The sequence below is a fragment of the Apteryx mantelli genome, chromosome 3, assembly GCF_036417845.1.
Source record: "Apteryx mantelli isolate bAptMan1 chromosome 3, bAptMan1.hap1, whole genome shotgun sequence".
Lineage (NCBI taxonomy): Eukaryota > Metazoa > Chordata > Aves > Apterygiformes > Apterygidae > Apteryx > Apteryx mantelli.
In genome coordinates, this window is record NC_089980.1 from 94,261,865 (window position 1) to 94,275,282 (window position 13,418).

The 13,418-nt window shown below is 36.9% G+C and overlaps 1 long non-coding RNA gene across 1 annotated transcript in view; it reads right to left on the reverse strand.

Moving 5' to 3' along the window:
- Positions 1-3,002: 3,002 nt before the first annotated feature.
- The window catches only part of LOC106489644 (uncharacterized), a 50,127-nt gene continuing 39,711 nt past the window's right edge, over positions 3,003-13,418 (reverse strand). Inside the window, exons 2-3 of the long non-coding RNA XR_001293428.1 lie at positions 10,317-10,428; positions 3,003-3,067 (exon numbers count right to left, since the gene is read on the reverse strand). This is a non-coding gene — a long non-coding RNA (uncharacterized lncRNA). The remainder of the gene's footprint in view (positions 3,068-10,316; positions 10,429-13,418) is intronic.

Sequence of the window (13,418 nt, forward strand, 5' to 3'; positions counted from 1 at the left end):
TTTTAAAGCTTCCAAAAATATGTTAAAATCAGGTTTAAATAAGGATTATATGATGGGTAGCCTTCACTGGAACAAATACATGCAACTTGTGTTCTGATGCTTACCATTAATGTAGCATTGTGAAGGGCAATAAAATAAGTTCAGGCAGCAAAGGATTTTATGCTGAAATAAACACACACAAATTATAAAGCTTGACAGCGCACACAGAGTCAGAGAAAATTCTAACAATTAAGATATATAAGAGGAGGCTTAATAATCCATCCCAATACTGACAAGCATTTTGTATAACTCATATTCAGATACTGAGTAATTTGAAGCTACATCATTTTACATTATGAAGAACGTTAATGAAAGCCTCTGAATTTAAAGATAGAATATCTTCTGAGAAAAAAGGTCAGTGAGACCTAACTATGCTGTTAGTCCCACCACCATTAGTGAAGATACATTCCCCAAGTGAAGGAAACATTCTTTGGCCAGTTGTCATGTGAATGGAGAAAGAAGCAACAAAGATGTGCAGAAGGCACCAAGAAGATAGAAGTGTATGAACTAAATTAGGAAACTAAGGGAATGTGGGAATGAAGGATTAGATGGGGAAAAAGAGGAAAAGGGAAAGATATGTACATGAGATTGTATTAAGAGTAAAAAAAACCCTATGAAGGTGAGAGGGATAAATAAGAGAAAGAGAAATTTAGAAATGATGGGAAAAGATGTTGGTGAAAGAAGAGCCTGGGACATATAGAGGAGCCCTTCAGCCTCATATTTCAGTCTTAGCACGGCCAACTGTTATGCAAGGAAGAATAAAAGCCGAATAAGCAAATAAAATATTTTTATTAGATAGATTCCTATGGATATGTGCTGGAGTCTGGGAGAAAAAGTAGATTTCCTAAGTCAATACATGCATATGAGTAGACACATACTTTAATAAACTTTCAGATATGGGAATTTAAGATGCAAAAATTACAATTACAAATAACAAGTAAAAGAACTCAAGTTCATTTTAGCCTCACAGTTCTCTGCTGCCAAAGAGACAGAACTTAAGTAGCCCACCTTGTGAATTTTGCAGCCCAAACCAAACATGTGCCACATTATTATATAGAATCAATATAAAAATATTCTCTGCAAAATCCCTGCCTGCTCTGCCTACCCCTATACCAGAATGTGAATGTGATAAAAAAACATACTGCAGCTGATACATACTGCTCTTGCAAGATTTTACATCCAAATCTTTTCCCTTGCCCTTTATTTGCTGTCAGGAGAGAGAATTCCTTCTGGTTTATCAAACGGTTCATTAACAGCCAGTTTTGATGAGATTCTAATGACTTTATTGCAGTTTGCCTGCAGCCTCACCTCATTTCAGGCCGGGAGACAATAGCTGAAGCACAAAAGTCTTAGGAGCTTTTGGTGTCATCACAAAACCCATCACCAGAAGTACACTGGCTGCAGTGACCAGAATAATCAGGCCGTATTATACTGATAGGAGGAATAAAGTGAGGAATCCTGATGGTCAAAAGTTCTGTGAAGACAACTCCTGAATTATTGAGCTTGCTGTTGCTTGAATTTACTTACCCTGTACTTACCCAAGAACAGAAATTATGCTAACCCTTAATGATAACATTTTTCTAACAACCCTCATTCTCTCCAGAATGAAATAAAAACTAAAAAACCTACAAATAAAAACATTTATTTCACCTTTAGTTATTTTTCTCTTTTCATCATTAAAATTTTTTAACAACTCACTGCAGCAGCCATGCTATTTACAGGCAAAGAATGGCAAAATGGCATCAAAGAATGGCATCAAAAGGAATGGCAAAAATCCACAAGAAGATGTAGTGACTTAGAATAGGTTATAGGTAACACATCTATTGTTGAGCAAGTGATACATAACATATACATGGTGAAACAGGAGGAAAGTCATCTCACAGGTAGTAACAGTCTTTGTCTCTTACTAATCCTCTACCTGGTAGTCTTATGTAGTCTGCAGAGTATTAAAGATCCTTTTAAAAACAGAAGTGATAGCTTTATACTTGTTTATAGTTTTATAAAATAATTCTCCACTGGAGTTACCTCATAAAGCTAAATCAAAGCTGATGTTTTCAGCAAACAACACTCATTATAAAAATGATAGTGGGATCATCCCATTCCATATGTTCTTACCCATTTGTTTTGGTTTTGTTTTGAATTTCAATTTTGATGGTGTTAATGAAGTATCATCATGAAAATACATACATAAGAATTTACAGTGAAAGCATGATAGTACAACCTAGGTATCAAGTATCATATTGAAACCTAAGTACATGTAATAGTAGAAACATAATTATTCTTGAAATGTATGCAGACTACAGAGGAATGTAATGGAAAGAAGAGATGCCACCGTACTGGAGGAAAGGTTATGTAAAGAAGAGCTTTCCCATTATGTGCACTAGCTAGAAAAATTCATCCCTACTTTCAGGCTAAAGCTGAAAGGATTGAGTCTTGCTTAAGGGCTTCATCCTGATCTTTGTAACATGGGACATCCCTGCAGCTCATAGAGGCCAATCCCAAAGTAGGTCCTCACCCACTGAGAGACTTGGAGACAGTGATGGCATCCCTAGAAGGTATTTCAGTGGTGGATGTTGAAACATCTAGATAATAGGATGCACTCCCCTTAATTTATGTTGCTTAGAAATTTCATCATGCTTTAACATCTGATGTTTCTGTGCTTCTCAACTCACAGCTCCAAGCAGAACAGTCGGAAGTTGCCCAGCACAGTGATAAACAAGCCTCATATTACCGTAGTAAAGTCCAAACTTGACAGGAAAAGGTTCAGTCTTCAGCAGAGCCCGCAGTAGCAGAAAGCATTCTTTCTATTTATTTATCTAGGATTAGGAAAGTCCTTTCAGCACTTTAACAGTCACAGGCAAATGTCCTCTTTAGAGATGTTATAATCATCCCTTCAGTTCCTGGAAATATTTCTCCTTCCTTACCTGCATCTCTTCCATCATGCCCAGGAGGAGCCTAAGATTGTTCTTCCATCAAGTAAACATTTCTTTCAGACACGGGGGCATATCGGTGGCACCATTGTCTCTTCCTGACAAGAAGGAAACAGAGCTGAGTGTATCTGGATGCTGATTGTATATGAATCCATAACTACTAATAAACTCATTTAAGGCTCCAGCACATACACCAAATGCAACAGGGGACAAAGCTCAGCTTCAAGTGTCAGAGTCCTTTGCAAAGAGTAACAAATAGCCGTGTCACTGAAAAAGGACTGCAGGACTCAACAGAGCAGTACTGCAGTTTAAGAGCTGGTATTAAGACCATTCCTGATGCAAAAATTCTACAGTACAATTTCAACACAGTTATCAAAAATGGTGGAATATCTTAAGGACTATTGTTTTTTCCAGTGGTTTCTTTCCGAGCAAGATTTTCATTTGAGCGGGTGAAAAGGAATATTATCTGGTATTCTTAAAATATAAAGATTCCATTTACCTGTGTATTTAGTTCTTCCTTCTTTATGGTTACGTGGATATCAAACTTTTATTTAATAGTTAAAACAGTTTAAAGGATTAAGAAGACTTTTTAATTTTTGCATTTTTATTTTTTAAAAAAATAATCATCCTATTTCAGACTCGGACATTTAACCCCAAGTGACAACTTCTAAAATTCTGGATATCACAAGTCAAATTGTCATTTGCAACTCATTCTAAATGCGACTCATGCAAAACCTTTTTGCTCACAAAAAAACTCATGCAAATCAGTTTGGAGTAAGGAAACAGGCCTTTATATATGGACATTCATATAATTTTGCAGATGAGAAATCACAGGCCATGAGTCCATCTTGATGAAATACAGTCATTAAGGGATAAATAATATGAAAAATAAACCAAACCCAGGTACTCAAATATACTTATACTTTGCTATTAATTTAGAAATAAAGATTTCCCCCTGGTTAAGGAATTACTTTGGAATTATGATTTGTAATTGTTTCAAGATCTGAACTCCTTCTTATGCATGTATGTTTGCAGACAGGTTCTGAGGTTAAGGAATTAGCCACTACAAATATTATGTTACTTTGTTAGAGATGACACTATACATGTTACTAGGAAATAAAACATTAGATTCTTCATTAAAATTAAGCTGTATAATGCACTTTTTTATTCTTAATACTCTGGTAAAAACAAGCTCGACAGAATGAAGCATAAAACGTACTTTATAAACAATCCATTCTGCAATTGGATTGTTCTAAAAATATAATCCTTTCCCTCTGATTTAAAACTATTATTTATAATCATAAGTCCTGGTAAACATAAAAATACAGAAGGCTAAGTCCGAGCAGAGTGTTTTCAGTTTTGTTCCTCTTTTTCCCCCTCACTCTTCTACACCTAAGAATACTTTCTCTAAAAAAAGAGGCAGGGTTGCATACCGAATGCTGAACGCAATCTTGCAAACATTTTCTTCCTTTTGCTCTCTCTGTTTTTTTGTCCCAGAGCCCTAACGTAACACTTCCCTGCGCTCTCACTTGTTAAGCCCCAGCTCCTGAACTGTTGTATGTGGCCAGCAGTTAAGCGGCTCCCTGCGTGAGGAATCCTCCTACCCACAGAATTCCTAGTCCTTGTTTTCTAATGTTAGCCAAGCAAAACAGTTTATCTCTATACACACGGTGCAACCACCAAGAAATCAATGGTGCGCGTTCTCCTCCCTCTTACACTTCTAAAGAACCACGCTCGGTTTGCTGTTTCTTTTACCCAACCTTCCTGAGCTTTAAAGCAGCATCTGAGCCCTTCCCCTCTGCCCCGCGAGAAACAGGTAAAATTCCTCCGTCACTTTTAACACCTCAGAAATATGATCGCGAAACAAAAGCTTTGCTCCTCTGTCCAATTTGATGTCTTTTTCATGCTGCCTCCGTGATGGCCAAATAATTGGTTGTTCACTTGTGTCCTTGTCTCCCCCGACAGTTCCACAGATGCCCTGAACAATGCTCCAAAGGCTGCTTGCAGCAGGGGCAAATCCTCATTAATCATTGCTGGCTGACAGCACAAGGGAGCACCTGCATCTGGTGCGGGCACCAAGCAAGGGCTTCTGGGAGCGCGCATTAAAAAGACCAGCCAATTCAAGTGGTGGGAGTAGGCTCTGAACAGCCATGTGAAAAGTCTGCCTCTCTCTCTGGGCTTTCCTTTCATTAAATATCTAAAATTAGACCTGTGGCTCGTGTCGAGATTAAAACACCAATGTATTCTAAGCAAATGAGGAAGTGAACAGTACTGTGTGTTATGATAAATGGCTGCTAAATTCTTTATGTCTAGATCAAGCAATGTTAGCATTAAATACTGATGAACTGTCACATAATTTTCATTTAGAAATGACTGCACTTTGAGCTTCATGTCCTGTGGTGCTCATAAATATTTTTCCCTGCTATATTTCAAAAATAGAATATATTGACTATACAGATATTTTCACCACGTAGCCCCAAGTCCACACTGTATATAACCTATTTTTCTGTGCGAGCATATCAACCTTTCTGTGCAAAGTGTTAACAGAAAATGTTCATAGTGCAAAAGGGTACCATAGCCATTCCAATACTACAAAATCATGCTCTAACTTCGTATTATAATATTTTCTTAATGGAATAATTGTCAGATTTTTTTAAGGGTGTTTTTGTTTTTTGGGTTTTTTTTGGGGTGTGTGTGTGTGTGTGTGTGTGTGTGTGTGTTCAGAGTACAGTGCATTTTTTCCCCTATGACATAAGGGGGAGAAGAGAACAAAAGGAGGTTGTATTTTTTTTTATTTTGTTTGCATAAAAATAAGTCAGATGATACATAACTGAACATTTAGGGACACTGAAATCTGATAGGGTTCCTACTGATTTCAATGGCCTTTGGGTCAGGCCCTTAGCTCCTGCATCTGGTGTATGATTAAACAAGCACAAGTCTTCCCACAAACAAACTGGAAAGCACCACCATGGACTAGGGATTACAAACTACTAACAATGTATTTTTTTGCACATAAGAGGGTGCACAACCTGGCTTTGAGTCTGTCCATAAAATATGTTCACATCTCAGACTCAAATATCTCAAAGCACTCAGCGGATACAAAAAGTATCTTTTAAAAGGTAGTCAATTATCACATATACTACGTGAAGATTTTACCAAAGGTCAGAAGGGGGAGTAAAGGAAGGAGAGAGGCAGGGATAAAGAACTACAGAGCACTAAAACATCACCAGTGGGGAGATGGTGTACACAATATAAAGGAGCATAAAAAACATCTTGGAGATTACTTACAAGTTTAATTTGAAATATATTTCCCTGCAAGTTAAACGATGCTGATGGATTTGATTTTGAAAAAAATGACTGAAAGCAAAATCAGAATTTTGAAGTCATTTTTTTAATTTTAACAAGAAGGAAAAGTTTTCACCTCGATTTGCAAAGTAGCATCAAGTTCTGTACAAGCCAGGATAAAGCTTACATGCAGTAACTTTACCAAAAAAAAGCACTGATGACCAAGAGAAAAGCTATGAAGTATAATACTTGTGAAATTTATGGCTGCATACATTTTATATGCATTTTCACATTTTATCTTCATATTGACAAGTATTTTCACATTTTGTGAATATTATTGAACAAAAAATTTAAAAGATATTTATCTTTTGCACTTTGTTGTTGGTTAGAAATACTGACATTTAACAGCGAAATACTTTCTTTGTACAGAATGCAGTGCCATCATCTATACAATAGGAGAAATGATGCTACCTAAGTGCCATGAATTAAGGAGATAAAAAAGAGCAGATAAAAAATACAGGCATCTATTTGGCCTAGTCTCTGAAAGACACCAACATATGAAGTCTTGCTCAGTCCATTGCTACTTTCTGTTTTGCTGTGCTTTTATAGCAGCAACTAACGTAGCTGTTCTTAAAAAATTCATCCAGCTTTGGAGGAAATAGGGTTTATAAAAGATGACAATTTATTATTAAGACCAATATTTTCATGAGGTCTTTAAAAATCTCAGATCTTTAAAGTCCATGTTTGGACTTTGTACAAATGTGTACAGTTGAGAAATGAGGAAAAGAAGTGACTGTGTGGATGTGCTGTATTTTTATTCACATCAGTTTGTAAGAATAGCAAATATGTATAGTGGGCATAGGTATATCTCTTTAGTAATACATCTCAGTGATAGATGAGAATGACTTAATGTGGGAAGCCTCCTACCAATTTCTTTAATTGAGAAGTGTAGCAAGCTGTCATACGTGCAGAAGGCTAGAATGTAAATTGTAGCTGCCCTCAGGCAAGTTTCATTAGGCTTTCTGAAATCTTTTTAAATTTGCTGTGTAAATAAGTTCCCATATAACTTGACAATATCTCCTGCTCAAAAGCGAAACACTTAATGTATACATCAAAAATATGAGGGGGGAAAATGTTCTTCAAAGAGACATTGCTAAGGAAAAAATCATGTAATACATTATCTTGGTTGTTAGTAGAAACTCTGATTATTGTATCGTTATTAAAGTTTTGAAATAACTTTGAGAATCTATTTCTTTTATCACAGGCATCACTCACTTCTCTTAGACTGGACAATGAAATGAGACTAGCAAGTTTCCTTTATAACCTGTTTCACTATCTACTCTTACTCTAATCAACTTAAAACTAAAATATATCAGCACAAAAGTTTGCACAAGATTAAAGACTAAATCGAAATCAAAAAAACCCTACTTTCACTCCAATTTTAAAAACTCATTTCTTTGACCGTTTCTATTCACATTGTATTTTCAAAATCTCCTTAGAGGGAGTTTTCCATTGAAATTACACAACTCAGTCATATAGGCATACAGGGAACGTGCACAGCAAGCGAGGCTCACCCCCCTCTCCCACTTCTTTCTTAAACTTGGAATTAGTCAGTTCTCAGAGGCAAATTAAAACTTTAAATATATAAAGTTTTATTTCAAATGTTAACAGTTCCAATACTGGGGGAAAATGTGGACTCATTCCAGTAGGAACTGGAACAGAAATCCAAAAGCCAAAATACAATCCTTAACAGTTTTCTGCTTTCTACCCAGCCTTCATCCACCAGCTCTGGAGAATCATTCTTGACCCAGTCCAAACTATGTGCATAGGTCATATACTGCAAAGGGTAAAATACCAGGGGAATCACGTGGGTAATCCTTATAAGTGAGGTACCCAAAATTAATCTATAATATCTTTTTAACACTTCCCTTTTATCTTAGTAATTATATAGGAAGTGTATATTATATATAATCGATTAAATATGTAACCACCCTCCCAAGTAATAGTGGCTTTCAAAGATTGTGTCTTGTTTTTTCACTTCATTCTTATTCCTTAACTCTTAAAACAGTCATATAGAGGCCTATTTTTTTGGGGGGGTGGAGGAGGAAGGAAGGGGGGAATAAGGGGTTGCTTAACTTAAATAATATTAGAACGATTAGTGTGCCAGAGAAGTTGTTCTTGCATTTTCCCCTATATTCCTTTCTCATAATCCCTAAAGTATAAGGAATAATTAACTGAAATCCAATTAATGTTGATTTAGAACACCTGTTTCCAAAATCCTTTGAATAACTTTTTCTTATTACTTTTTCCTTTGGTCTTTGTTTTAAGATGAAATAAATATCCGTATTCTGTTGCTTTCAAGAGCCCAGAGATTTGCATTTCCTAGACATGAAGAGAAGCTTTTGTAGGAGAGCTGTGAAGACTTAAAAGACCAAAAGAGCCTGGCATGTATATCGCAACAGCACTAACTTCTTTAACTCTTCCTTTTCCAAGTTGCAGTCCTTCAGAAAACCAAAGTGATCAACCCACCCGCCCCCCTCCTCCCCCCCACACGAATTTTGTTATGCTAGCTAATGTCTGCTTTACAAATTTTCTGCAATTTGTGGAGCAATGTAATTATTTCCTGCTAAATGTGCTTACCAGAGCCACCCTGTCAGGATAAGCACTAAAGAGAGCGCAGGTTGTGCGATAAACACTGTCCCACTTTCCCAGAAAAAAATATTTGCCTGTGCTATTGGTTGCAGGTCTGAACATCTTTCATGCCTATTCACTGCTTATCCTGACCTGCTGTTGTGCAGGTACGCTTGAGGACAAGGTCCCGTCCCGTCCCTTCCTTCCCTTCCTTTCCCTTCCCTTTCCTTCTTGTCCCTTCCCCAGCTATTCTTATGCAATGCAATACGAAAGAGTGCCCCGAAGTGGGCAGGACATGACAGGATTTGTGGTTATATCTCAGTCAGGCGCATCTAGAAAGCCCCACCCTGACAGTTTAGCCCCGAGGAAGACAATGATTTAGTGAGACACTATGAGAGACTGTCTGCAGATTAGACGTAGTAATTAATTGTAAGCTGTGGTTGTAAAGACCTAATAAACACATCTTGGAATCAAAATATTTTTACAATTTAGGCCTGATATCATACTCCTACAATGTTCAACTGAATGAAGAAAGAATCTTTTCAACTCTGTATTTGGAAATATTTTGCAATATAGCTGGCTATGAAACTATCCTTATGTTTTGTGGGGAGGAGAGGAACATGAGGACCTCTTATTCCTCTTTATCCTTAAAAGTGTTAGATTGCTTAGCTGAAAAATAAGACACCAGCAAATACTATTCAATCTTAATTTCTTAGGTACTAAGCAATTTCTTATGAATCATGTAATGCATTCAAGGGATCAACTTGTGTGGATACTGATTAACTGTATCAGAAGGGAGCTGTCTTATTATATATCTTGAGCTTTTTTCCTTAGAACAAATCTGCAAACAAACGTTGAGTGTTTAGATTATTTTGCAGCACGCTGTATGTCTGGCCACAGATACAGAATATACCTATTACTTTTAACAGGATTATAGAAAACATGAAAGGGCACTTACTTAAATATTGACGGTAGAGGGGAAAAAAAGACTTTTGATACAGAATCCAAAAGAGATGACAGAAAGAAACCTTTTGCCCCTTTAAAGATCAGCTGCATATTAAACATCTACACTTCTGAAGCACCTTTAAAAAATTACCCTTAGCATTAGAGTGTTTTATGAGAAGCCCATGAAATTCAGTAATAGTTACAAAAGAAGGAAAGAATGGACAAGAGATAAACAGCATTAAGGAGAACTAAGTAAAAAATTAGTCTTGAATTATACAAGCTGTTATAGGCAGCAGCCAGGGTTGAGGGGGAAAGGTTACATATTTCAAAGATTATCGATTCTTTTCATGAAAAGCACTTGCGTCTTTACAAAGCTTTTTAGCATCCCCAATGATATCTTAAGGTTAGTATGAATTGAATTAAAATATTGCATGCAGTGGAAAAAGGTTTCCTACTGTACATATTTATTTTTACCCTCTCTCTTACCCTTTTCTGTTTTGCTGGCTCTTTCGCACTGCATGACTGGTACATAGTCTTCAGGGTGCTCTGCTTTCTGATGTTAAAAATATTAGACTCCTGTCAATACTGGAGAGCAAATCTGGAGAGGGACATATAAAAATGGATTCCATGCCTTTATCTTCACACATGAATAGGGCTAGTGCAGACTCCATGCATGCAAAATACAGACTTCATAGACCACAAAAAGGCCACCACCTCCATTAATGAACTGCACACATACAAGACTGACAGATTCAGGCTGAACATGTTCAAAGTAGTCTACACGCTGATGTGCAATTACAACTGCTTGAAAGCTACAACACCAGTGCACATTTCTAGGATATAGGACAAGAGGCACATCCTAGCTCTTCACAGTGTTATATTTTGACGACAGATTTCAACTTGTTCAACTAAAAAGAATGCTTCATAAAAGAACTTCAATTGTTAATATTCCAACAGAATGAAATAAAGAAGGGAATAGTCTAATACCAAGAATATTTAAAAAAACAATAAGGATTTGATCCTTTAACAAAAGTAAAATATTACTGAAATAAGTAATTGTGTAAGTCATGAGCCGACCCTATTACTTATTTCAGGAACAATTTTACTTTTGTTAAAGGATCCAGCCCTTATTGATTTTTAAAATATTCTTGGTGTAGCTACGATTTAGGTGCAAGATTTTCAATGATAAGTTTTTTAAACTGGATTTCATTCTCTGCTTCCCACAGGATCATAGCTAGCCCAGCTGACAAGAATGGAAAGATCTGCCTGAGTATGGCACTTTGGGACACTGGCTTGATTTCTTGAGTTAGGTGTCTTCCAGTTTTGAAGAAAACTTTGGGAGGGGAGAAGGGATTTACTTTAGTTTTCCAATATTTGAGACCAAAGATCTTGAGAAATGCGCCTTTTTCTCATAAGCTCAAGTCTGGATATGCATGGCTCTGACGGAAACCCCTTTTGTTCTGTAAATTGTAACCCAACTCCCATTTCTGTGGCCATGTGGCCTAATGGATCAGAACCTCTCACCTTTGGAGATGCCTATAGGTACCTCTGCTCATCATCAGAATGAGAGGAAAAGGTGAATTTCACCTCTGCCTCTTACCAGGTACATGGGGTGTAGGAACAAAGAGGCAGGCAAAGAGGGGACCTCTGCATGATTACCTTTCCAGCGCTGCTCTTCTCATAGCCTTTATATATCTATCAACTTTTCCAAAGGGCTTATAATGATCCAAGGCATGGATATTATATCATAAAAAGGAAAGCACAGGCACTATGTTTGCATGGAATATTAAAGACAGACTGTGCCAGCATAGGAGCTAAAAGTGAAGTATTTTATAAAAGCCATTGAAACCAGCCATTGAAACAGACTGGGCAACACAAAATATGTGCAAACAGTCAGGGTGCCAATAGATCAGGGAGTTGATTAGAGAGAGATCCTCATGGTAAGAGTTTGGATAATCAGGATTCTATTGTTTTCAACATCAACAACAAAGGAGGAAAGTTAATGGAACTATCTTAAATATTAATACAGTCACTTTTATTTAGTGCCATTCTTAAATGTTACTATTTCAGTGCCTGTTATCTGAATAAAAATTCTGTATGAATTCAGTGCCAGGTCAGCATCTGCAGGTGCAAAATCCAAATAAATTACTGGGGAAGGGGCAGATGCTGACAGGATTGCAGTCTAGACTCCTCACTCTAAATCCATTTAGTGCTATTAACCATAACTGGGTGTAATAGCTCTGTGTACATTAGTGCCAGGATAATTTTCCCTATTTTGCTAAATATCAAATGTGTTTATTCATACATACTGTATAAAGAAAACATCAGAAATAACAAAAAAAAAAGGCTAAGATGTATTCTTTATTTCCAAATGTAGACTAAGAAAAAAAAAATCAAAGTAGACAGGGTTTCTTAAAATATAGCAATATTATTCCTCTATTGAACAGTGGCACCAGATGAAATATTTCCTTTTGATACAAACAGATTTCACTCACTCAGAGTACATGATAAAAAAAAACTTGTTTAAGAAACGCACACTTCCACTGCATGCAAACAGCAATAGAAACCAAACTCAATCAAAAGATAATCTCATTTAACTGAATACATTTGCTGTGTGACAACCCATATTTTATTAAGTTGCCCAACACTTTTGAACCTCGATAGGGAAATGGACCTATTCTGGGGGCAACACAGATATCTGCTGAGGAGATTATTTCTACTGTATACATCTACCCTTGTTAAGAAGCAATGAAGAAAGGCGATGCATAAACACAGGGTGGAAACAGAGGCAACACTGAAAGTGATATTGAACTAGAGGGCCCTCCTTTATGAAAAGAAATAAAGAACAAGATTATCTGAAAAGATGAGAAACTGGTACCAAAAGGTAGGGAGAGATGAAAGGTGCAAGAGAGTGAAGGGCAGAGAACAGTCAGGATGTGCGGTGGCTGGGAGAGTCAGGTTACACTCAGAAGAGGCAAAGGGATCTGAGGGGAAAAAGCCAATTAATGGATTAAAGGGTAAGTATCCAGGTTCTGAAACAGAGGGGTGATAATATAGGCAGCTAGGGAGAGGATTAGAATAAAGAAGTGATAACAGTATTCAGCTGAGAGGGAAGGCTGTCAAGAGCTGAATGGGAAAAGAAGGTAAGACAATGAAAACAAAAACCTGTCATTTAATCAAGGGCTGTGATGGTGAGAGCTTAGACAAAAAAAAAAAAAAAAAAAAAACACAGTTTGGTTTCAGCTCCAAGTGTCCTGAAATCATTGTTAGAGGGCAGAGACAGATGGAAGATTTGGCCATGATTACATGAAATCAAGTGGGTAACAATGAGTTTGGAGCAATTACCACATTCAGTTCCACAGTGCTGTTTCTCTAAACTGTTTGCCACTAGGCACTTGCTTGTCCCGAGTGTATAAAGCTGAGGATTTGCAACAAAAGATACAATGCCTGTTTATGGAACTGTATAAGGAATTGTGCTCTACACATTTCTTTTATGGGGTTTCATAGTAACAAAGTATAATAAAGTATGTTTGAAAGAATGCTTAGTTTCCCAGCTATATATTATCTTACTGTATAATCTTAGCTTCC